Here is a 27,418-nt window from a genome sequence, read left to right on the forward strand (position 1 = left end):
GACCTCATGGGAGGTACTGTAAGTATGACCTGTGTATGTTTATAATGACTTTTTATTTTCAGTTCAGGTTCTCTTTAAGGTTTAGCTTACATATATGCATTATAACTGCTGCATGCAATGTATTTGTCCATACAAAAGTGCATGAAAATGCACAGCATCTGGATGAGAGAGCACAGAACAACTGATCAGATAAAGTGTGTCAATTGTGATCAGATGCCAGTGTAAACCCAGCCATAAAGGGACCCTAAGGGCTGGCACCCACTATGGCATTTTTGGCAGTGTTTTGGGATCACTGACAATCGCCAGCGATTCCCAAAAACGTTGCCAATGTATCTAAATAGGGCTGAACCCACTAGTGCGATTGTGATTAGGGTTAATCGCAATCGCAGGGCATGCAGCATTTTGAGTGTGTTTGCGTTCAATGCTAAGTATAGAAACACTGCAAAATCGCTTTGAAAGTCAATTTTGTAGCGATTTGGGGGCGAGCATTTGTACATTTAAATGAAAGGCTTTTGTCCATAGCCCTGCCCCCTAATGGAAGAGGTCATAGGTGTTTCTCTAGGACCAATCAGAGAAGCTTCTGTGACCTCTTCTGCTAGGGGGCGGAGCTATGGGCAGAAGCCGGACATCGAGACACCCGGTAAGTATAATTAGCTTTATTTAAAATTCAAAACGCTCAGCCCCCAAATCGCTGCAAAATTGCTTTTTGAAAACGGTTTGCAGCACCTCTATACATGGCATTGAGTGCTTAAAATGCTGCATGTCATGCGATTGTGATTAACCCTAATCGCAATCGCACTAGTGGGTTCCCCACTATTTAAATACATTGGCAAAGAGATTTTATTCCTTTAAATCGCCAGCGATCCAAAAACATTGCCAAAATCCGAGCTTTGTGCACACACCTAATTTTCAATTAACCATTCACCCTCTAATAGGATTAGCACTGTCCAAAGATCTCATTGAGGGTTGGGAACACACTAGGCGATGAGTGACAGGTTGCGTTTTGCTGCATATGTGTTAATGCGTTTTTATTATCATTTTGAGTGTGTTTTATTTGCATTAGCGTTTACATTTTGCACGTGAGTTTTTCTTTCATTTTACTTTGCTTACATAGAAAAGTGCGTAATTTGAAATGCAGGTGGTCCTGTGAAGTAGTGTTACCGCGATACTTCACTTGCGGCCGCTAGTATGTTCATTTACATCGTTGTAACTATGTAAGTTAACATAGCAGCTGCAAGTGAAGTATTGCGATAACGTTACTCCACAGGACCACCTGCAGTTAGTTATGCGCGGTAGGCAAAGCGGGCCCTCCTTCACATTAAGCTGCGCTGCTAAGGAGCACAGCTTGATGAATCAGGCCCAAGGGTACACAGAGCTTGTGCCAAAGTAAGTGCTTAGCTTCTGATGGGAGGAAGCTAGCGGAGGCGGGGAGAGCGGCGGGGGGGAGCCTGTAATGGAGGAGAACGATCATTGACAAGCTACAGGAAAATGCAGGTCCTATTAAGATTTAATAATTCTGCCTCGGGTTCTCTTTAAAAATGGATTTTGAAAATGTAGTTCCACTTTCATGCTTTCCCCTGCACTGACTGATATAAGTGACGCGGTTGCTATAGGCAGCATCTCTGCACTGACTGATGCAGGTTGCTATGGGCAGCATCTCGGCACTGGCACTGACTGATACTGCGCCACATACATGCATCATGTTACCATATAGTAGATTAGATAAAGTAGTACCAGTATGAGCTGCTGGCTGGTGGGGAGAGCACACCTGTCTGCTCAGTGGGAGGGCCCTGCAGCCATACTACAGAGGCAGTATCAGGAAGCTTGGGAGGCTCCTATCACCTGTAGTGTCGGGGTTGGTATGAGCAGCACAGGCAGCCTGCTGTGCACAGTACTTCTTCCCCGCAGTGACCCACCCCACCAATACAGGCCTACCCTGCAGTCACTGATGTACCCAGCACCAGCAGTCACCTTGCTTTGATGAGTAAACCCCCTATTGCACTGTGTTTACCTAAGCAGCCTGCCATGTGCAGCAGCAGCGCCCCTGATCATGTGCAGCTCAGTCTGCAGCCACCTGCATCCATTACAGCAGCCCTGTCCCTTCCAGCAGCCTAGCCACCTTCATCCATTTACAGCAGCCTTGTCCCTTCTAGCAGCCCTGTCCCTTCCAGGAGCCTAACTACGGGATTCCCCAGACTACCAATATACACACACAGGTTCTCACAGCCCTCCCATAGAACTGGCTCCGAGTCCTAACCGCATCTATTTACATCAAGACATTCTATAGCGGCCACACGGGGGAGCTCCACACACAAGTTCCATGGACATTTTACAGTACCGGCCACAAGAGGGAGCTCCGAAAACAATGCTGCCGGCTTACATACGGGCTCCTGGATCCTGGCTGCTCAGTGTGATGCCTCCAGAGAGCGGACTCTCTTCCTCCTCAGCTGTGCAGAGCGGAGACTCCTCCTTCTCCTCCGGCTGGGAATCGCTCGAGCGTGCTGTGTCCGCGGAGGTCTGTGTGTCTCGTGCCGCTGCTGCTGTAGATGCCTCGCGCTTGTGACGTAGAGTTGTGAATCTCGCTCTCCTATATGTAATGTATACAATAACATTGCGTACTACAGTATACTGTGATCGATGCTATATACTAGGCATAGCATACAGTATATTGCCTGTCTGTGTAAATGGGAAGCACAGCTTTTTATTTGTTTCTGCAACTAGGTGTACAATACGTTTATGCTGTTACTGGGGACTTCTCATTCTGCTGCTGGACTAGCCTTACACTGATAACACAGTCCACTGGCGAACTCAGGGGGCTGTTCCGGGTGTCTGGAACCTCCCCCCTGCACTGAGCTGTGTATTCAGCCAGGGAAGCCTGCATAATATAAACAGCCTCATTCTCCCTCCCTTCTTACTTCTGGTGCCTCCCTCCAGCTAATAGAATGAGAGAGGCAGCCGAGCTTCCCTCACAACCCTCACAAGAAGATGCAGCCTGCAGTGAGAGAATGTTGATTATGGAGTCCTGGACTCTCCACAGCACAGAAGTGTCAGACATGATGAAATTAGAGTGCAGGCAAGCTGGTAAATATGCACAGCATGATGCAGAGCTTGCCTGGACTCAGGGTCTGTGGGCAAACATCTGTCTGGTCTCTCCCCATTGTTATAATGACTGCATGTGTGGATAACAAGCTGAAAAGTTTTTGACAGTCCCTAGACTCCAGGAGGGCTTCTTTCTGACCTGTGTGAGAGACTGACAGGGACAGGAGTCCGATTACAGGCAAGTAGCCTGTGTGATGTGGGACTTCAATACAGATAAGTTCTCTGCTCCATCTCAGGCTATTCTCAATTTCTCCACTCCTCTCTCTGGGCTAGTGCAACGCCAAAATGACAATAGCAATCGCTAGCAATTTGTGAGTGTGATTTTGTGAAGTGATTTTCAGAGCGATTTTTGAATGAATTGCTCAAAAACATGCTACATGCAGTATACCTGCGATTTTGAAAAAATCACAACGCTGCTGTGGGAACACCCACATAGGGTAACATTAGCCAAGCGCTTTTCAAATCACTGTTGATTTGAAAAACGCTCAGAAGCACTCTTGGTGTGCACCAGCCCTCCCTCATTCACCTTTGTTTCCCTCTTCCCCTAGAGCTGACTGTGTGTTCTTGTCATACAGGAAAGCTAAATAAAAGTGCAATCCTGGTGAGGCAAAATATTATTATTTAGTATTTATGTAGCGCCGCCATCTTCCGCAGATGCATATATCCCTGCATCATATGGGTATCGCTTGCGCTATGTGAAACTATGTAGCATATTCCACTGAATTGTCCAAACTAAGTCTATCTCCTGTTCCTCTCTCGGGTAGTTGTTCCAGCGCTGTACCCCGTTCACATTTGCTGCTACCAGAAGCCCTCAGAAACACTCGTGTCCTTGAGTACTTCCAAAGATAGGCAGCTCCGTAATATGCCAGCGCACTTTTGTGCATGGGCAGTATGGAGCCACCTGTATTCGGAAGCACTCGGGACATACGTGCTTCTGGACCTTTCAGGAACCCCCCCCTTAAAAATCCTGCGTTTGCCCCTGCAGTCCACTTCAGCTTACAGGAGGGCTATCTAACTCTGAGCTCACCTCCATCTCTACTGGGCTTTTATTTTCCCTGTTCCCCAGTTATCAATGCTGGTTCAGCTGTACCACAAAGCAGCCCTCAGATCCCATTTGTATAGCTGCTGAGCCATAAGATATCAGCAAAACTTCTTAGCAAGGCTTGATATGCTGGGGACAGGGGCGTCTCTAGCCATTTTTGTCACTCCATGCGAGGAAACCTGTGGCGCCCTGCCATCCCACACACCCAATCTTTCAACCATAAAACAATCATAACGCAGCAATGATTCACCTTAAAAAATCTTAATGTGGGCAGCCTTCACCAGAAAATAAGTGTCCGTGGCCAGCGTTCACCAGAAAATAATTGTCTGTGGCCAGCGTTCACCAGAAAATAATTGTCTGTGGCCAGCGTTCACCAGAAAATAATCGTCTGTGGCCAGCGTTCACCAGAAAATAATCGTCTGTGGCCAGCGTTCACCAGAAAATAATCGTCTGTGGCCAGCGTTCACCAGAAAATAATCATCTGTGGCCAGCGTTCACCAGAAAATATTCGTAATGTGGCCAGCGTTCACCAGAAAATATTCGTAATGTGGCCAGCGTTCACCAGAAAATAATAGTCTGTGGCCAGCGTTCACCAGAAAATAATAGTCTGTGGCCAGCGTTCACCAGAAAATAATAGTCTGTGGCCAGCGTTCACCAGAAAATAATAGTCTGTGGCCAGCGTTCACCAGAAAATAATAGTCTGTGGCCAGCGTTCACCAGAAAATAATAGTCTGTGGCCAGCGTTCACCAGAAAATAATAGTCTGTGGCCAGCGTTCACCAGAAAATAATAGTCTGTGGCCAGCGTTCACCAGAAAATATTCGTAATGTGGCCAGCGGTCACCAGAAAATAATAGTCAGTGGCCAGCGTTCACCAGAAAATAATAGTCTGTGGCCAGCGTTCACCAGAAAATAATCGTCTGTGGCCAGCGTTCACTAGAAAATAATCGTCTGTGGCCAGCGGTCACCAGAAAATAATCGTATGTGGCCAGCGTTCACCAGAAAATAATCGTATGTGGCCAGCGTTCACCAGAAAATAATAGTCAGTGGCCAGCGTTCACCAGAAAATATTCGTAATGTGGCCAGCGTTCACCAGAAAATAATAGTCTGTGGCCAGCGGTCACCAGAAAATAATAGTCTGTGGCCAGCGTTCACCAGAAAATAATCGTAATGTGGCCAGCGTTCACCAGAAAATAATCGTAATGTGGCCAGCGTTCACCAGAAAATAATAGTCTGTGGCCAGCGGTCACCAGAAAATAATAGTCTGTGGCCAGCGTTCACCAGAAAATAATCGTAATGTGGCCAGCGTTCACCAGAAAATAATCGTAATGTGGCCAGCGTTCACCAGAAAATATTCGTAATGTGGCCAGCGTTCACCAGAAAATAATCGTAATGTGGCCTGCGTTCAACAGAAAATAATCGTAATGTGGCCTGCGTTCAACAGAAAATTATCCTAATGCGGCCAGCGTTTCACTAAAAATGTCTAATTACCTGCAAAAAGAAAAGCATTTACTCACCTGTAGAAGACTCCTCTCCCTGGGCGAAGCTCCCCCGACGATCTTCCTGCAGCAGCGCAGCCAGCCTCCGAAAGTTCCGCGCTGACGGGCAGAGCAGGGCTACAAGAAGATGGCGTCCGAAGCCCTGTACTGGAGACACAAATAGTCTCCATTACAGGGCTTCAGACGCCATCTTCCCGTAGCCCTGCTCTACCTGCCGGAAGACTATGCAGGCTGTAACAGTGAGCTGCGGGGATGAACTGGTGCGGAGTCTAGTAGACGCCGCAGCCAGTTCACTACAGGGGTCGCACAGTCTGGCGGGGTAAGGTGGGCACTTCTCCTCGTCCTCCACCCGTGGCAGTGCGCCTCCCCCACCCGGCGCTCCGGGCCACCGTTTGTCCTTGCCTGGTGGCTGGGACGTCTCTGGCTGGGGATATCCTGTTTAAAGAATACCAGAGCCCAAAGGAAGATGAGAAACAGGAAGGGGGATGGAAGCTGGCGAGTTTAGTGAAATTGTATGTGAGTATGTGCCCTTATTAGGCCTGTTTTTCACAGGCGGCTGAAGTTCTCATTTGTCGCACAGTTCAGCCTCCTGGCTGCTGGACACAAGTGCCATTTGGTTGCAATTACATGCAGCTGGATGGAAGCGTTTGTGAACGCCACACACGTCACATTTGACATGCGATGGTGTTACCTGTCAGCCAAAATCCATCTCATTTTACCACCACCATGCTTATATGTGACTCCACGAGGTGCACCTCGACATGCAGTAGGTGGCACAGAGAGGGACACTGTGGTTAAAGGGGGCACAGGGGACAGAGGGGGAACAGTGTTTCGACTTAAAGAGAATCTGTACTCTAAAATTCTTACAGTAAAAAGCATACCATTCTATTCCTTATGTTCTCCTGGGCCCCTCTGTGCTGTTTCTGCCAATCCCTGCTGCAATCCTGGTTTGTAATTAACAGTTTTAGGCAGTGTTTACAAACAATAGACTGGCTTCTAACCAGAGTATCATAGGCTGAGAACAGCTTACTGTGTGACTGATGCAGAGCTTGGAGGGGGTGTGTAAAGCTTCTGCCAATGACAAGCAGTGCTGCACATTCCACACATTCCAGCCTCAACCCGACAGAAACCACAGAGGAAAGGAGATAAGATTTATTACAGAGACAGTGCAAGTAGGAAAGGATGCAGTAAGACAGACCACAATAGAACAGTAATAGGAACTTATAGGACAGAAGAAATAAGGCTCAAACATTTGTTACAGAGTCTCTTTAAGTATGGATTCAGGTTAAAAATTAAGGTGTGGGTCCTAATGAAGCACCTAGCTGGAAATAGTCTGCAATGTAGACTAGGGATGGTCAATGAGGTGCAATGATTGCTAGTTGATGTAGGCTTATGCAAAGTGTGAATCAATTGTAAATGTATGCAGCTTGAAAATGGGCCAATCCAATCTCATGAAGGTGGAATTTGATTGGTCCACTTTCAAGCACCATGCACCTGCCCTGCCAGCACATTCATCCTTCTCCTGTCCAGTCACTGCACCATGGCAATGCTCCCAGAATGCACCTGCCTTGCCAGTGCATTCATCCTTCTCCTGTCCAGTCACTGCACCATGGCAATGCTCTCAGAATGCACCTGCCTTGCAAGTGCATTCATCCTTCTCCTGTCCAGTCACTGCACCATGGCAATGCTGCCAGCATGTAACATTGATTTTAACATGCCAATGGGAAATAATTATGTTGTGTCATCTCATTACAGCTGGAAATATTGGGAGGCTCAAACACATGACTAAACAAGTCCAGCACACTCCGCCTGCTGTTTACTTTGCAATGACTGGAAGAACTTCATTCTCATGGGGCAAATGACTTCTTACTTCTAAGGCACGTGACTACCGAACTCGGCTACTTAGATGTGGTATCAGGTGGGTATGTGAATACCTAAATACTGCATCTGGGGCACATAGTTCCTTCATTCTGATACCTGGGGGCACATGGCTAGTTAATTTTGGTGTCTGGGGACTGGGAAACAAAGCTGCTCAATTGTAATGTCTGGGATGTATGGCTGCTGTATTCTGGTATTGTGGGGTGTATAGCTACCTCATTCTAGTATCTGGCAGCACATGGCTGAATATATTGTGAAAAAGGGAAAAACACTGTTTACTTTGGGGGCTGCATTCCTTGTTGGACGTCAGATTGAGCCGCGTTATATGGCGGTCAAAGCAGCCGCTCCAGGATAGTGATGGGAAGTACAGATCTTTTTAAGGATTCGGATCATTCGAATCGGATCATTAAAAAGATCCGAATCTTTGAACCGAATCATTTGAATCAATTTACTAGGGAAGCAGACTGGGGGTGAAATGACTAGCAGGACAGGACTTTCCCTGCACTGTACATTCTGTATGTTCCTGTTCCTTCCAGACAGACATCCACTGTGAACCGAATCTTTCATTGTGATGATCCGGATGATTCGACTCACAAAAAAGATCCGGATCAAATGAACGATTCGTTCATGATCCGGACAACACTACAAGTCCCACCAGGAGTCACCACAGTGCAGTGAATATTAATTAGCCATGTGGCTAGTCACTGAGCATGTGCAAGCAGTCTAACACAGCTGTACAGGGGTATAATGTACAGCATGCTGCACTTTCATTTAACGTGCAGCGTTATACCCTAACGCAAGGTGTGCACTGTGAACAGCACATTGATTTTACAGTGCTGTGACTTAGGCTGCGTTACTGGCTGCTGTAACGTGGGACTTTAACGTCCCACTGTGAAACCAGCCTAAACATTCGTTAAAACTGTGCATTCAGGAACCTCTCCAATATTACATATATTTTTGGTTTTCAGCACTTCAGCAGGTGAAAAAAAAAAAAAAAAGATATATTTACTAGGAGTACTCCATAATTGTGAAATAATACTTTTCTATCATTCTCCCAGTCTAAAGCCTCATACACACGGGCTACAACTGTCGCTGCAACCACGTGGCACGCACGTGTTGCGGCGACAGGTCGCCCCTGTGTATGAGGCGCACACCACGAACCGTCTCTTGTCAGAGCTGTCGCCAGGCGACTGACTTTGCCAATCGCCTGGCGACAGCTGTCGCCGCAACTTTGACGCAACTGCCGCTAGTCCGCCGTGTGTATGCGGACTAGCGACAGCAACTCCATACACAATGCATGGAGCTTCCGGCGAAGGGACGGCGGGGAGGAGGAACCTTCGGCGACGGCTTCCGCCGAATCTGTGTGTCCCTCTGTGCGCCGTGTGTACGGCTGTTGCACAGAGGGACCTGGCGACGAGCTGTCGCTGCTTTTTTTAAAAAAAAAATGTTATGGCTCTTGCCACAGCGGTGGCTCGTGTGTATGAGCCATAAGACTGTTTCTGGCATTGCTTGATGATTTTTAATTCACTATTAATACTTGTTCAGATGTATTTGTATATTATCATTTTTAAGCATCAAAAATTCTTATACTGTACACCCGGTGGTACACGTACCATGTGTTCAGAACCTAACAGCTATTGGGTTCTTAAAAGTTCTGCAACATTTATCTGGGTCATATCAGATCACAGTAAGTATTGCTAAAGGATGAATGAAATGGCGTGTGTACAGTTGCTGCAGCATACCGTACATGTAATGGCATCACCGACACTTTATAAAAATGTACTGTAGCAGTTACAAGACTGCTATATGACAAAACATCACTGCAACCTCAACCATTATTATAATTTCTGATTATCTTCCACCCTTATCTTTTTGCTCAAAGTGGGGAAAAAAAATGCATAGCACCACTAGGGATGCTAAGTAGGGCCCTGCCCAGCCATGATGGTTAGAGGCCAGCAGGAATAGTGACCTGTGAGAGGGATTAATCCCAACCTCCTCACTAACCAATCCACATGGGAATGATTCTGGGAATGAGGTGCTTTGCAAGAGATGCTAGGAAAATCTTCCCCTTCCTTGAGCACGACTTAGGGCCTGTTTCCACTAGAGCGAATCTGCACGAGTTTTCTGCATGCAGATTCGCATACCCAATAATAGTCAATGGGCCTGTTTCCATTTGTCAGGAAATCTGTGCGGTGGACTGTGCATAAAAAAATCTGCACAGCAGAGCAAGTGGAATTCGTACACCGCAAGGCTAGTGTGCAATTCGCCTGTAATGTAATTAATAGGAAAAACGCATGCGTTTTCGCATAAAATTAATGTAAAAGCACACAGGCACTGACATGGTTAAAATTTTATACTTATAAACCGATGCAAATTTTAACACGTTTTTGCATTAAAATTTGCATACAAACGCGTATGAATTTGCATCCGCATGCAAATTCGTTTTCGCGTTTTCCACAATGGAATCGCACCGCACTAGTGGAAACTTAGACTTAGGGCCCGTTTCTACTAGCGCGAATTCGCATGCATTTTCTGCATGCAGATTCGCATAACCAATACAAGTAAATGGGCCTGTTTCCGCTTGTCAGGAAAACTGAGCGTTTTGCTGTGCAGGAAAAATCTGCACAGAAAAGCCATCAGAATTTGCACACCGCACACTACTTGCGATTTGCATGTAATGTATTTAACCACTTGCCGACCGCCTACTTCATATTGGCGGCGGCAAAGTGGCAGCCCCAGGACCACGTAACGCAGATTGGCGTCAGGTCCTGGGGCACTCTCTGGCCGGGGATCGCGCGCTGGGATGCGCGCGCATCCACCGGCAATAGGCTCCGCCCACCCGCGACGTCAACCCGCCGGCCAATCGGAAGCGCCGGCGGGTTGTTAACCCCGCGATCGCCGCTACAAAGTGTATAATACACTTTGTAATGTATACAAAGTGTATTATACAGGCTGCCTCCTGCCCTGGTGGTCCCAGTGTCCGAGGGACCACCAGGGCAGGCTGCAGCCACCCTAGTCTGCACCCAAACACACTGATCTGCCCCCCCCTGCCCCCTGATCGCCCACAGTACCCCTCAGACCCCCCCCCTGCCCACCCCCCAGACCACCATTTGCACACAATCACCCCCCTAATCACCCATCAATCACTCCCTGTCACTATCTGTCAACGCTATTTTTTTTTTTTAGTCCCTAAACTGCCCCCTGCTCCCTCCTGATCACCCCCCCACCCCTCAGATTCTCCCCAGACCCCCCCAGACCCTCCCCCCCCCCTGCGTACTGTATGCATCTATCCCCCCTGATCACCTGTCAATCACCTGTCAATCACCTGTCAATCACCCGTCAATCACCCCCTGTCACTGCCACCCATCAATCAGCCCCTAACCTGCCCCTTGCGGGCAATCTGATCACCCACCCACACCAATAGATCGCCCGCAGATCCGACATCAGATCACCTCCCAAATCCATCGTTTACATCTATTCTCTCCTCTAAACACCCACTAATTACCCATCAATCACCCCCTATCACCACCTGTCACTGTTACCCATCAGATTAGACCCTTGCGGGCACCCAATCGCCCGCCCACACACTCAGATTGCCCTCAACCCCCCCCCCTTATCGATTCGCCAGTGCATTATTTACATCCGTTCTTCCCTGTAATAACCCACTGATCACCTGTCAATCACCCCCTGTCACTGCCACCCATCAATCACCCCCTGTCACTGCCACCCATCAATCAGCCCCTAACCTGCCCCTTGCGGGCAATCTGATCACCCACCCACACCAATAGATCGCCCGCAGATCCGACATCAGATCACCTCCCAAATCCATCGTTTACATCTATTCTCTCCTCTAAACACCCACTAATTACCCATCAATCACCCCCTATCACCACCTGTCACTGTTACCCATCAGATTAGACCCTTGCGGGCACCCAATCGCCCGCCCACACACTCAGATTGCCCTCAACCCCCCCCCTTATCGATTCGCCAGTGCATTATTTACATCCGTTCTTCCCTGTAATAACCCACTGATCACCTGTCAATCACCCCCTGTCACTGCCACCCATCAATCACCCCCTGTCACTGCCACCCATCAATCAGCCCCTAACCTGCCCCTTGCGGGCAATCTGATCACCCACCCACACCAATAGATCGCCCGCAGATCCGACATCAGATCACCTCCCAAATCCATCGTTTACATCTATTCTCTCCTCTAAACACCCACTAATTACCCATCAATCACCCCCTATCACCACCTGTCACTGTTACCCATCAGATTAGACCCTTGCGGGCACCCAATCGCCCGCCCACACACTCAGATTGCCCTCAACCCCCCCCCCCTTATCGATTCGCCAGTGCATTATTTACATCCGTTCTTCCCTGTAATAACCCACTGATCACCTGTCAATCACCCCCTGTCACTGCCACCCATCAATCACCCCCTGTCACTGCCACCCATCAATCAGCCCCTAACCTGCCCCTTGCGGGCAATCTGATCACCCACCCACACCAATAGATCGCCCGCAGATCCGACATCAGATCACCTCCCAAATCCATCGTTTACATCTCTTCTCTCCTCTAAACACCCACTAATTACCCATCAATCACCCCCTATCACCACCTGTCACTGTTACCCATCAGATTAGACCCTAATCTGCCCCTTGCGGGCACCCAATCACCCGCCCACACCTCAGAACGCCCTCAGACCCCAGCCCTGATCACCTCGCTAGTGCATTGCTTGCATCTATTTCCCCCCTCTAATCACACCTTGAGACACCCATAAATCACCTCCTGTCACCCCCTAGCACACCTACCCATCAGATCAGGCCCTAATTTGCCCCGTGTGGGCTCCTGATCACTCGGCCAAACCCTCAGATCCCCCTCAGACCCCCTTCCGATCACCTCCCCAGTGCATTGATTGCATCTATTTTCCCCTCTAACCGCCCCCTGAGACACCCATCAATCACCTCCTGTCACCCCCCTAGCACTCCTATCCATCAGATCAGGCCCAATACATCCTGTCATCTAAGAGGCCACCCTGCTTATGACCGTTTCCACAAAATTTGCCCTCTCATAGACCACCTGTCATCAAAATTTGCAGATGCTTATACCCCTGAACAGTCATTTTGAGAAATTTGGTTTCCAGACTACTCACAGTTTTGGGCCCGTAAAATGCCAGGGCAGTATAGGAACCCCACAAGTGACCCCATTTTAGAAAGAAGACACCCCAAGGTATTCTGTTAGGTGTATGATGAGTTCATAGAAGATTTTATTTTTTGTCACAAGTTAGCGGAAATTGGATTTTTATTGTTTTTTTCACAAAGTGTCATTTTTCACTAACTTGTGACAAAAAATAAAATCTTCTATGAACTCACCATACCCCTAACGGAATACCTTGGGGTGTCGTCTTTCTAAAATGGGGTCACTTGTGGGGTTCCTATACTGCCCTGGCATTTTAGGGGCCCTAAACCGTGGGGAGTAGTCTAGAAAACAAATGCCTCAAAATGACCTGTGAATAGGACGTTGGGCCCCTTAGCGCACCTAGGCTGCAAAAAAGTGTCACACATGTAGTATCGCCATACTCAGGAGAAGTAGTATAATGTGTTTTGTGGTGTATTTTTACACATACCCATGCTGGGTGGGAGAAATCTCTCTGTAAATGGACAATTGTGTGTTAAAAAAATCAAAAATGTGTCATTTACAGAGATATTTCTCCCACCCAGCATGGTTATATGTAAAAATACACCACAAAACACATTATACTACTTCTTCTGAGTACGGCGATACCACATGTGTGACACTTTTTTGCAGCCTAACTGTGCTAAGGGGCCCAAAGTCCAATGAGTACCTTTAGGATTTCACAGGTCATTTTGAGACATTTGGGTTCAAGACGACTACTCACGGTTTAGGGCCCCTAAAATGCCAGGGCAGTATTGGAACCCCACAAATGACCCCATTCTAGAAAGAAGACACCCCAAGGTATTCCGTTAGGAGTATGGTGAGTTCATAGAAGATTTTATTTTTTGTCACAAGTTAGCGGAAATTGATATGTATTGTTTTTTTTTTCACAAAGTGTCATTTTCCGCTAACTTGTGACAAAAAAAAAATCTTCTATGAACTCACCATACCCCTAACGGAATACCTTGGGGTGTCTTCATTCTAAAATGGGGTCACTTGTGGGGTTCCTATACTGCCCTGGCATTTTAAGGGGCCCTAAACCGTGAGGAGTAGTCTAGAATCCAAATGCCTCAAAATGACCTGTGAATAGGACGTTAGGCCCCTTAGCGCACCTAGGTTGCAAAAAAGTGTCACACATGTGGTATCGCCGTACTCAGAAGAAGTAGTATAATGTGTTTTGAGGTGTATTTTTATACATACCCATGCTGGGCGGGAGAAATCTCTCTGTAAATGGACAATTGTGTGTAAAAAAAATCAAATAATTGTCATTTACAGAGATATTTCTCCCACCTAGCATCTGTATGTGTAAAAATACACCCCAAAACACATTATACTACTTCTCCTGAGTACGGCGGTACCACATGTGTGGCACTTTCTTGCACCCTAAGTGCGCTAAGGGGCCCTAAGTCCAATGAGTACCTTTAGGATTTCACAGGTCATTTTGCGACATTTGGTTTCAAGACTACTCCTCACGGTTTAGGGCCCCTAAAATGCCAGGGCAGTATAGGAACCCCACAAATGACCCCATTTTAGAAAGAAGACACCCCAAGGTATTCCGTTAGGAGTATGGTGAGTTCATAGAAGATTTTATTTTTGTCACAAGTTAGCAGAAAATGACACTTTGTGAAAATAAACAATTAAAATCAATTTCCGCTAACTTGTGACAAAAAAAAAAAATCTTCTATGAACTCACCATCCTCCTAATGGAATACCTTGGGGTGTCTTCCTTCTAAAATGGGGTAATTTGTGGGATTCCTATACTGTCCTGGCATTTTAGGGGCCCTAAACCGTGAGGAGCAGTCTTGAAACGAAATTTCTCAAAATGACCTGTGAAATCCTAAAGGTACTCATTGGACTTTGGGCCCCTTAGCGCAGTTAGGGTGCAAAAAAGTGCCACACATGTGGTATCGCCGTACTCAGGAGAAGTAGTATAATGTGTTTTGGGGTGTATTTTTTCCACATACCCATGCTGAGTGGGAGAAATATCTCTATAAATTGACAATTGTGTGTTAAAAAAAGAAAACAATTGTCATTTACGGAGATATTTCTCCCACCCAGCATGGGTATGTGTAAAAATACACCCCAAAACACATTATACTACTTCTCCTGAGTACGGCAATACCACATGTGTGGCACTTTTTTGCAGCCTAACTGCGCTAAGGGGCCCAAAGTCCAATGAGCATCTTTAGGCTTTACAGGGGTGCTTACAATTAGGCACCCCCCAAAATGCCAGGACAGTGAACACACCCCACAAATGACCCCATTTTGGAAAGTAGACACTTCAAGGTATTCAGAGAGGAGCATAGTGAGTCCGTGGCAGATTTCATTTTTTTTTGTCGCAAGTTAGAAGAAATGGAAACTTTTTTTTTTTTTTTTTTTTTGTTACAAAGTGTCATTTTCCGCTAACTTGTGACAAAAAATAAAATCTTCTATGAACTCACCATGCCTCTCACTGAATACTTTGGGATGTCTTCTTTCCAAAATGGGGTCATTTGGGGGGTATTTGTACTATCCTGGAATTTTAGCCCCTCATGAAACCTGACAGGTGCGCAGAAAAGTCAGAGATGCTTGAAAATGGGAAAATTCACTTTTTGCACCATAGTTTGTAAACGCTATAACTTTTACCCAATCCAATAAATATACACTGAATGGGTTTTTTTTTATCAAAGACATGTAGCAGAATAACTTTCGCGCTCAAATGTATAGGAAATTTTACTTTATTTGAAAACTGTCAGCACAGAAAGTTAAAAAAGTCATTTTTTTGACAAAATTCATGTCTTTTTTGATGAATACTCGCAGCAGCAATCAAATAGCACCGAAAGAAAGCTGTATTAGTGACAAGAAAAGGAGGTAGAATTCATTTAGGTGGTAGGTTGTATGACTGAGCAATAAACCGTGAAAGCTGCAGTGGTCCGAATGGAAAAAAAGGCTCTGGTCCTTAAGGGGTTTTATGACTGCAGTCCTTAAGTGGTTAATAGGAATTCGTATTGCGTTTTTGCTATGCCAATTTTCCAGGCGAATTCACTTACGTTTTCATGTTTCATGTAAAATCACACAGGCACTGACATGGTTAAAATCGCATACTTACAAAAATACACAAACGCATGCGAATTTGCATCTGCATGCAAATTCATGTATGCGTTTTTCGCAAAGAAATCACACCGCACTAGTGGAAACTGGCCCTAAAGGACAAGATGATCCTAAAAAGTACCGCACCACTCACGAATATCTAATTAGAACACGAATCGGTCTTTATTAATACAAACAAAAGCACATAAACACTTAAAAGCCAGGTACATTAAAAGTAGCACTGAAAACGAGTATCAACAAATAATGATAATATTGATCATTCCAATAAATACAGATAAATGTGATACATGAAAAAAGTTCAAAAACCCGTAATTGCAAAAGTATAAATCCATTTATTGCTAAATATTCTATAAAAGATAACGCAGTGTGAACCCCAGAGTGCAAAACCCCCCTATATAAAAAGACCCAGGATTCAAGCCCCAACGCCACCCACAAGCAATACCCCTGACATGGGAGAGAAACCACCACAGGTAGACCTCCCTGTGATACATGGTCCTATGACTCCATGGTAGGCAACATATGGTTCAAACCCTATTGAAAGTACAATGCAATGGGCAGCACGGTGGCGTAGTGGTTAGCGCTCTTGCCTTGCAGCGCTGGGTTCCCTGGTTTGAATCCCAGCCAGGTCAACATCTGCAAGGAGCTTGTATGTTTTCCCCGTGTCTGTGTGGGTTTCCTCCGGGCACTCCGATTTCCTCCCGCATCCCAAAAAATACAGATATGTTCATTGGCTTCCCCCTAAATTGGTCCTAGACTACAATACATACACTACACAATACATACATACACACACACATATATATATATATATATATATATATATATATATATATATATATATATATATATATATATATTTTTTTTTTTACTATGTACAGCGCTGCGGAAGATGACGGCGCTATATAAATACTAAATAATAATAATACTGTATATGCATAAATTGTGCCAGCAACTTCCATATAAAGTGCAATTTGCTAAGAATATATATAGCATGGATAGTGTACAATAGGATGAGAATGAATCCCAAAAGTATAAGTGAAATATAAATGGCAAGAAAACAAACCAAGGATCCAAAAGGGACATGAATAGTGAAGCGTGTGGGCAGCAGTGAGGGAAGTGAAGGAAACAAGGCGCTCACAAGCACCGTGAGAGCAGAGCGCAGGCACCGCAACCAGATGTAGAAAAGGGAAGGTAGAAGCTGGCTGGAGGTGTGAGGGAGCTTATTGAGGAGAGCTGGGCGAGGCTCCTGACCGCCACACAAGGGCAATGTAAGTCTATGGGGACTTGCACACTATAGCGACACGATGCAGTGCGACAGAAGTAGCTAAATTGACACAAGGCTGCCGCAAACTCTGCAGTGCATTGCCGCATGATCCGTGCTTACCGCATGGATTACGGAACAGTGCAAGTCTATGGTGATGCGGTAAGTGTGAATCCGATTGCAGCAGCGGTGCGGCACATAGGCAGAGCGATGACATTTCAGTGACGTACTTTCTGTCCAGCAGGAAGTACATCACTGCGCGGGGGAAGCACTACACATATTACCCTGTTGGTGCACTTTGCCACAGTGTAATATACCTGGGGAAATGGTGCACCCTGAGCTCTCCTGCTGCAGGATGACTGCACTGCACAATGGCCTTGATTCACTAAAGCTACTGCCCACAAACAGCGCGGGTTATTAGCACACAGGTGCTACGCGCAGTCCTGTCAGCAAAGCGTGTGCGCTTAACTTATGCGACATGCTTCTAACTGCCGCGCGATGTGCTTGTAGTGCAACTGCGATACTCTGCTAGTGCGGCTGCTACAGTGGATTATGGCGGTTGTGCTACAAGCACATCGTGCAGAAGTTAAAAGCATTGCAGATAAGTTGAGAACGCACGCTACGCTGACGGGACCTCGTGCTAATATTAACTGGGGCTGTTTGTCCGCGGTAGCTTTATTGAATCAAGGCCTGTATGTCAAATTGGCCTTAAAGGGGCCCTGAGATGGGGGATAGAATAAATTCTCACATACCTGGGGCCTCCTCCAGCCCCCTTCGGCCTGATCCGTCCCTCGCTGCCATCCTCCGCCTTTTGGATTTACCGTGAAGGCTCCCATAAGTTCGGCTAGTTTGGTCGCGCACACACCCCCTGTCGCGCTCATATAGCTGGGAGCTTTCTGTGCCTGTGCAGTACTATGCAGTCGCAGAACACTCTCAGCCACGAGAGTGCAATGGGGGAGCATGCGCAACTGGCCGTACTTACGGAAGCACTTAGAGGATCCAGAAGACGTAGAATCGCGGAGAGGAAGCAATCACGTTTAAGAGGGCTGGAGGAAGCCCCAGGTATGTATGAATGTTCTCTATCCCCCGGTCTCAGGTACGCTTTAAGGAACTATCTTCTAAACTGTACAGTTTCAATACTGTGTAAGTACTCAGTGGGCCTGATTTGTCAAGACCAGCACAAGGAAAACTGATGCAAAAGTGTTGCAGTTGTCCTGAGCAATCCGTCAGAATTTCTATTTTATTTGACAGTTAATCCCTGATTGGTTGCTCTCGGCGGCATAATTACTCTACTTTATATTGCATTTGTGTAATAAATCAGCCGCAATACAGTCCTACACAACACTTCATAAGTCAGGTGCATACAATTCATTAAGCAGTAGAAGTATACATCAGAGCCTATAAGAAGGTGCCCTGGTGTATTATAGCTGTGGCTATGCCACCAGTCATGTAGGTATAGGAGTATTATGTTACAATGGAATGCACTGCAAGTCTCAGTGTGAACCAGCCCTTAGGTAGCATCTCCTAGGTAGCACCACGGAATATGCTGGAGCTTTATAAATCAATAACCCTGGACGTGTTTAAATCCAGACTGAAAGCCCCACCTGTTCAGTTTGGCATTTGCAGAAATATAACTTTTGTTGTGTGAAAACTTCATCCTACTTCCAATTACTGAATCTGAGAGAGCCTAAGCGCTTTGAGTCCTATGGGAGAAAAGCGCTATGGAAATGTCATTATATTGTATTATACGCTACCTGTCCTGTAGCAGCCTCTGCGCTGTGTCCGTAACCTTCCATGTGGCCTCTGTCAGACGTTATGCACCAGTTGTGTGTATGGAGAGCCTCGCGGGGGTTACAGGCATCACGCGCTGGCTGCTACAGGACAGGTAATGTATAAATGCGCACACGGGGGGGGGGGGCACATTTATATATTAGGGGGGCAGCGGCGGGCAAAGATGATTCCCTTAAAAGGACTACTGTAGGGGGGTAGGGGACAAAAAGATGAACTTACCTGGGGCTTCTAACAGTCCACCGCAGACATCCTGGGACTGCACAGCCACTCACCGATGCTCCGGTCCCCGCCGCCAGTTCACTTCCAGAATTTGCAACTTTAAAGTCGGAAAACCACTGCGCCTGCGTGGCAGCATTCTTGCTCCTGCTGACATCACCGGAAGTGTAATGCGGAGGCCCAGTACTGTCTGCATCTGTGCAGTGCACTCTCGGTGGCGGGAGCCAGGATGGGACTGCGCAGGCGAAGTGGTTTTCTGACTTTAAAGTCGTAAATTCTGGAAGTGAACCAGAGGTAGGGCCCAGAGCATCGGTGAGTGGCTGCGCGGGCACAGGATGTCTGCGGGGGACCATCAGAAGCCCCAGGTAAGTTCAACTCAATTTCTGCCTACTCCCCTACAGTAGTCCTGAAATCGGACGGGAATTCGCCTGCAGTATATGGGCAGCTTCAATGAACAGACAAATTTATCTGTAATCAGATTTGATTAGAGTTAAATTTGTCTTTGTCAAATCTGCCCATGATCTCCTGATGTATGGGCACCTTAACAGGTTTTTTTCCAGTCAGGACCCAGTGAGATTACTGATAAGGAATTACAGCCATAAACTACTTTACTCTAGGAAGCCCAGTTCTCTGCCAGGAGAGGATAGATATAAAAAAGGGCAATAGTTCATATAGTGTATTCTAGAACTCTGAAGGTGCGTACACATGCACTACCACCGGTAATGACGGGTCCACCGGACCCTCCCGCTGGGCAGACGTTCCAGCGACAGTAGTGCGTGTGTACAGTCTGTCAGGCAGACTGATGAGGCTGTTTCTGAACTATACTGTTGGCTGAACATCCGCCCAGCGGGAGGGCCCGGCGGACCCGTCGTTGCCAGCGGTAGTGCGTACACACCTTGAGACACAGAGACAGACTTACAGTCAGCTGAGACAAAACAATAATTCTGCTTTTTTAAACCTAAAATAAAACTGGGATATTGAAGTCTTTTTTTTAGGAGTAGGAGGATATATGCATTTGTTTACCTCTTCACTTAACCTTTTCGGGACCGGCCACCTACCCCCCCTTAAGGACCAGGCATTTTGCGCTGGAAGGGGGTGCGCACGTTTGGGGGGGGTCAGGCGGCCGGATCCCGTGTGTGGCTGCCTGGCATTGTGTCCCTCCTTGGTGGCCTGGGCCCCCCCCTTCTGCCAGCAGCCTTCACTTACCTTCCAGGCTCCAGCGATGAGCCGCACGGGACCCTCTTCTCCGGCCGGCATCTCCGTTCTGTCTGACGAGCAGTTCCGGGTCGCGGCTTGATGACGTCATCAAGCCGGGACCCGGCGCTGACGTCAGATGAAGCGGAGATGCCGGCCAGAGCGGAGGGGGGCGCCGATCGTCGCTGGAACGGCAGGGAGGTGAGTGGATCCTCTTCTTTCCCCCCCCCCTGCCGCCGCAGCTGTCAAACAGATCACTATGATCCGACGGCGATCGTAGTGATCGTGTGATCAGCAGCCATACGCGATGGCTGCTGATCACTCGGGGGAGATGTCGGCTGTCATATGACAGCTTAATCTCCCCCTCCGGGTGCGCACGATCGCGTCGGGAGCGGAAATTGCGGGCCGGCGTAGATCCTACGCCGCATCAGGCTAGAACAGCCACAAGTGCGGCGTAGGATCTCATGCACATGGTCCCGAAAAGGTTAAATAGGAACTCCAGTGAAAATGTAATTTAAAAAAAAGTGCTTCATTTTTACAATAATTATGTATAAATGTCAGCCAGTCATTCAGTGTTTGCCCATTGTAAAATCTTTCCTCTCCCTGATTTTACATTCTGACATTTATCACATGGTGACATTTTTTTTGGTCCTCAGTTTCCTGTGGGAGGGGTTTCATCACAATAACAGCCATACAGAGCCCACTGATCCGCTTGTGAAAAGGAAAAGATTTCTCATGGGAAAGGGGGTATCAGCTACTGATTGGGATGATGTTCAATTTTTGGTCACAGTTTCTCCTTAAGTGTCACTTTAAATGACAGGCAGCATGTCCCCTGAATAACATCAGTATGTCTTCCAAATCAGGTGATTAAAGCGGACCTGAATTCAGAAGTCCTCTCTGCTCTAAGCCCAATGTACACGATATGATTCTTTATACGATTCGATTACGATTCTATTTACGATTCGATTAAATCCGACATGTCCGATCGGGATTCAATTCAACTCGATTCGCCATTGTTTTGCAATGGCAAATCGAATTGAATCGAATCCTGATCGGACATGTCTGATTTAATTGGATCGTAAATAGAATCGTAATCGAATCGTAACGTGTAGATTGGGCTTAAAAGATACACAACAGCATAATAACCTTTAACATAAAAACATTTTTCTTACAGCTGATACAAATCTTAAAATAAATCTGCATTGTTTCTACTTCCTGATTCATGGAGGCAGACATATTGTGAAGCCCCATACGCACGCTCAACAGCGGGTTTTTTTTTTATGCAGTGCTGCATAAAAGTCCACTGTTCAGCATGTGTCTGGGGCTTTAACATCCAGGGCTTTCAAATGGGCTTATCTGCAATCTCTGCTAATAGGCAGTCATGTGACACAGGGGAGAGATCAGATTACATCTTGTGATTATGCACAAATGAGGGGGAATTAGACAGGCTAGACTCTCTAAATACATACAGGGTGCATTTCTCTCCGTTTTCCTTCTGTCCTGTGCAAGAGTTCAGGGCCCATTTAAGGGCCCTTTTCTACGAGCAGTTGATAGGCTGTGAAAAGGCTGTCAAACTCTCACAACAGCATGCCGCTGCGTGCTGCTGCCTGGCAACTGCTTACTAGCTGCCTGGTAACTGCTCACTGCTGCTGGGTAACTGCTTACTGAGCACACAGTTCAACCGCCTGTGGAAAAGGGCCCTAAAGAAAACCTAAGGCAAAAAAACAGTTTCATTTCCCTGGGGCTTCTGCCAGCTCCTGCAGCTGTCCTGTGCTCATGCTGTAATCCTGCCATGCTCCAGTCACCCACAGCCCCCTCTTTCAGCTGGATGCACAGCCCCGGTCTACGCACCTCCTTATCGCACCCCCGTGGACGGAAACTCTCTGCACATGTGTAGTGCGGGAAAATCTATACTTATGCACAGAACGCTCCTGGCAACGGAGCGCTATCGAGGATGTGAGCGGCCGGCAACGGGCATGCGCAGGGGCCACTGACTCGCTAGGTTGTCTGTCTGAAAGAGGTGCATGTGGGTGACTGGAGCATCGCACAATCACAGTGCGGGCACACGGGGGCTGCAGGGGGCCGGATGAAGCCCCAGGGAAGTTGAACTTTTTTTTTTATTTTCGCTTTAGGTTCACTTTAAACAGCTATATTATGTAATTATATTCTCAAAATAAAAATTCCTCACTCGGCAACATGTCCACAAATAACCTAATTAACCACCTGAGCGGTATGGATGAGCTCAGCTCGTCCATGACCGGCGCGGTGGATTGCTCAGGCCCTGGTGGGCCGATTTTTCACATGTTTTGCTTCGTTACACGCAGCTTCGTTACACGCAGCAAGACACCTTGCGCAGCCTGGCCGATCACCGCCAGGCTGCGCTATGGGGTGTATAGTGACTCCCCCAGTCGCCATGACTTCATCCCGATCGTCGCCATGTTGACGGGGGAAGCCAAACAGGAAATCCCGTTCTGAACGGGATTTCCCGTTTGCTCTGATCGCCGGAGGCGATCGGAAGGGGTGGGGGGATGCCGCTACACAGCGGCTGTCATGTAGCTACCGCTAGGCTAGCTACATGATTTTAAAAATGTTTTTTAAAAAAGTGCTGCGCCGCCACCCTGACGGATTTAATAGAACGCCAGGGTGGTTAAAGGACCACTTAAGTAAGGGATTTAGGCTGGCTCATTTGGGTGCAGTCTAGGTCTTCTACGCATGCGCGGACCTCCCATACATGCGTAGTAGACCCGGACTGACGCGACTGAGACAGTTACCGGGGCTGATAGCTGCTAAATGGCAGACTGCAGGAGGATGGCAAGGGCCTCAGACGACCTTATGGGGCTGGAGGAAGCCCTGGGTAAGTATCTAATCTTTAGAATATGCTGCCTCTGGTGTACTTTAAACACTCTCTCTCAAAACTCACTCAAGAATATGCTCTACCTTAGGCCATTTCACCTTTTGACCACCTTTTGTACTTCCTACAAGATAACCTAAAACACACTGCCTCTAGGTATGATTATTGTGTACTACACATCTCTTGATCCCCCCCCCCCCCCCACACTTATTCCTTTAGATTATACAGTAAGCTTGGAAGGGCAGGGCTCTCTCACCCTTTTGGATTTTGTTACTCATTTATTCAGATTAATTTTGTCACTGTAATTACCAGTTCTGTACTTTGTACTAACTCTGTACTAACTCTGTATTTTGTATATTGGTGTATACCATTGTCTGTATTTTGTACCCCGTTTGTTTCTTACTTTGTACAGCGCCACTGAATATGTTGGCGCTTTATAAATCAATAATAGTGTAACAACTGGGACGCTATAGATTTTACACTTTTCTGTGCTAATTTATCCAACTGTTGTACTTGAAACTGTACTTCAATAAAAACATAAAACAAGAAAAATGATGTGCCATGTGTATTCAAATCAAGCCTAAACTAGGGCTTTAATAACTTTATTTGTGAACTTAAGAGACCCTTTATGTACTGCATGTTTAATAGATTAAGAACCGTTCAGTTTGGGAAAAAAAAATAATGTACATTAAGAACAGGCAAATACTTTTCACAGCACTATGTATAAAAGATAACTATACTGAGGAAACAGCACATATAATAGTCTTATTAAAATGTAAATTGGTCTTTTACTGTCCATGTGATTGATGCAATCATTTTGTGACAAGTGGAGCAGATGCTCTTTATTTTGTCTGTTCAATACTTCTGCACACCGGATTTGAAAGTGATGTGTCATGATTCAATCTTTTCTGTGAACACTGAACATGGGAGGAGTACTTCACATACAGTAAGGGGCTCGGTTCTCTAAAGCAGGATAACTGCTATCACAGCAGTTATCACGCGAGCCGCCAGGTGCAACCTTTACTTTGCGTGATAAGCGAAGGTTTGCGTGCGATCACATGCGCTTTTCACGTGAAAAGCGCACATGATAGCGCGCAAACCTTTGCTTATCACGCGAAGTAATGGTGTTCGCGTGCAAACCTTTGTGTACGGCAGCTCGCGTGATAACTGCTGTGATAGCTGTTATCACGCTTTAGAGAATCGATCCCAATAAATGCCCTGCATTGGTCAAAGTGCTGTACCAGATTTACAGTATGGTTGTATGGTCACTGATGACATTTAACCTGATTCATTATTTAAATTCTCAATTTCACTTATTTGACACAGTTGCAATAAACTAAAGCATTTAAATACGAACGGCTCAAATACCGTAGCCCAGATCAACATAAGTCAAAGTAGTATACAAAAGTGAATAGCTAATTAGGACCAATAGCGCATTACTACACATTAGGGCCGGTGGTTGCTTTCCGCCCGCTTTGCATCCGCGATTGCCCCCCAGGCCGCCTTTCATTCAGTCATTTAGGGCCGGTCCAATGCCTGGTGTATTCAGGTTTGTTGTAAGGCAATGTGAAACAACATACACACGGACTACAACTGTCGCCGCAACCACGTGGACCGCGCGCGTTTCGGCGACAGGTCGTCCATGTGTATGGTGCGCGCGCCCCGAACCGTCGCTACTCAGAGCTGTCGCCGGGCGATTGGCGCCGCCGCAACTTTGCCGCTAGTCCGCGTGTGTATGCGGACTAGTGACAGCAACCCATACGCAATACACGGAGCTTCCGGCGGGGGGGGGGGGGGGGGGACGTCGGCGTCAGCTTCCGTCGCATCACTAATCCCTCTTCCGCCGTGTGTATGCGGAGGGACCTGGCGATGAGCTGTCGCCGATCTGTCGCGTACACGCTCCCGTGTGCTAGCGACCAGCTACATTTGTAGCTTGTGTGTACCCACCATAGAGACTAGCTGATAAAAGTGAAATTAGAGGCCAGGCAAGCTGGTAAATATACACAGCATGATGCAGAGCTTGCCTGGAGGGTCCATGGTCAAAAATCTGTCTGGTCTCTCCCCATTGTTATGACTGCATGTGTGGATAAGGTGTTAAACAAGTTGAAAAGTTTTTGACAGTCCCTAGACTCCAAGAGGGCTGCTTTCTGACTTGTGTGAGAGACTGGCAGGGACAGGAGTCCTATTACAGGCAAGTACCGTCTTTCCCTGAATATAAGACACTGTCTTATATTCTTTTTGGGGAGGAAATGTGTGCTAGGGCTTATTTTCGGGGGTGGGAGGGGCTAGACGCTTTGTGTATGGGCAGGTGCGTGGTCTCTTACCGCACCTCCCTTGTGGCTGCGTCCCCCTCCGTTCCTGGTAATTCCTCCGGTGGCAGCGGCATTGTAATGGATCTGTGAGGGCGCCCTTTGATCTTCACGCAGTACGCCAGGCCGGCTCTGCGCTGGCGCTCTCTTCCTGTCATCATGTGCGCCCGGCAGATGCGTCCCATTGATTAATCAATGTGCGCCTGGGACGCATATGATGACAGGAAGAGAGCGCCAGCGCAGAGCCGGCCTGGCGTACTGCGTGAAGATCAAAGGGCGCCCTCACAGATCCATTACAATGCCGCTGCCACCGGAGGAATTACCAGGAACGGAGGGGGACGCAGCCACAAGGGAGGTGCGGTAAGAGTCCACGCACCTCCCCATACACACAGCGCCCCCCCCCCAGCTAGGCCTTATTTTCGGGGTAGGCCTTATATTTCAAGCATGCTTGAAATATAAGGGAGGCCTTACTTTCGGGGTAGGTCTTAAATTAGGGGAAAGACGGTAGTCTCTGTCTGATGTGGGACTGCAATACAGATAGGGCTTGATTCACAAAAGAGTGCTAACTGTTAGCACGGCCGTTTGCACGCGATCGTGAATTTTTGCTTGCAAATGTGAATTTTCACGTGAAATCGTTATCGTTTCCACGTGCAAACGATTACGATTTCGCACGAAAATGGGCGTGCTAACAGTTAGCACTCTTTTGGGAATCAAAATTCTTGCAGGGGTCCCGGGGACTTGTAGTTACACCCCTGATATGCGCATTTCTGAGTGATTTTACAGCGATTGCAATTTTACCATGATTTTAATGCAAATCAATGGGAGCGTTTTTAAAAAAGCTAAAAGTGCTCAGAAAAGCGCATATAGTGTATCTGAGCCCTTAGTATTTGTACGCTGCGGGTGAGTTGGGCACTGGGAGCGCCGAATGACGGCTCTTCCTGTTGCCACTAAACTCCCTGGTGCTGCTCCCTAGCGTTCTGGACGAGCTGAGCTCGTCCAGAGACGCCGGAGGTCACCGCTCAGGCCCCGCTGGGCCAATTTGAATAATTTTTTTTTTAAACACGCAGCAAGCACTATGCTTGCTGCATGTCCTACCCGCTCGCCGCTGATCCGCCGCGAAACAGGCCCCGCCACCCCCAAGACCCAGTGCGCTGCCTGGCCAATCAGTGCCAGGCAGCGCTGAGGGGTGGATCGGGACTCCCTGTAATGTCACAACGTTCGTCGCCATGGCGATGGGGGAAGCCCTGAAGGAAATCCCGTTCAGAATGGGATTTCCGGACGGGTCTTTGCGGCGATCGGAGGGGTGGGAGGGAGGAAGCAGGGAGGGGGTAATCATGTAGCTAGCACTAGACTAGCTACATGATCAAAAAAAAATATGCACAAAAAAACGTTCGAGCCACGGGAATCAGAACACCAGGCAGGTTAAATACTATTCCCCCTCTGAGTCATTGTAACTCGGAAGGAGGTGTAATTTGGGGTACGCTTATCACCTAAGCCCCGAATTACCCTTACGTGCCCCGCGCAGCTTGTTATTGCTGCTATGGGGCTCCTGGTTTGGGTAACCGGTGCTGAGCGCCGTGCCCCAAAACCACCTGCTTTGCCTTCTCTTTGTATTCTTGTTATTAGAAACCATAACCTAAAGCTGGCCATACATACATCAATTGTTACTGACAGATTCTTTCACTATGATCGAATCATAATGAGTTTTCCACCTGTCAGTACTGAGTATGGATGTGGCCTGAAGGGTTTTATACTATAGTAAAGTGGGTCGTGGGCAGGCAGAGATGCACTACACTGACCACCAATAAAAAGCAGGTAAGCAAGGCATGAATGTTAGGGGGGGGGGGAGGAGGGGAGTGAAAAAAAGTGATGGAAGGAAGGAGGGGTACTGAAACTTTGGAAATTAGCTTTAGCGAGGCAGGGAATATGGTGCCAGGAGGGAGGTCAGTAAAGATGTTACCTGACTGAGGGAGATGGTGGTCTGGTAAAGGGGGAGGGGACATTCGAGATGG

At 47.3% G+C, this 27,418-nt stretch overlaps 1 long non-coding RNA gene across 1 annotated transcript in view; it reads left to right on the forward strand.

The window, feature by feature from the left end:
- Positions 1 to 2,489: 2,489 nt before the first annotated feature.
- Positions 2,490 to 27,418, forward strand: part of LOC137533830 (uncharacterized) — a 120,962-nt gene continuing 96,033 nt past the window's right edge. The window contains exons 1-2 of the long non-coding RNA XR_011024228.1: positions 2,490 to 2,593; positions 7,394 to 7,556. This is a non-coding gene — a long non-coding RNA (uncharacterized lncRNA). The remainder of the gene's footprint in view (positions 2,594 to 7,393; positions 7,557 to 27,418) is intronic.

Source organism: Hyperolius riggenbachi, chromosome 10, assembly GCF_040937935.1.
Source record: "Hyperolius riggenbachi isolate aHypRig1 chromosome 10, aHypRig1.pri, whole genome shotgun sequence".
Taxonomy (NCBI): Eukaryota; Metazoa; Chordata; class Amphibia; order Anura; family Hyperoliidae; genus Hyperolius; species Hyperolius riggenbachi.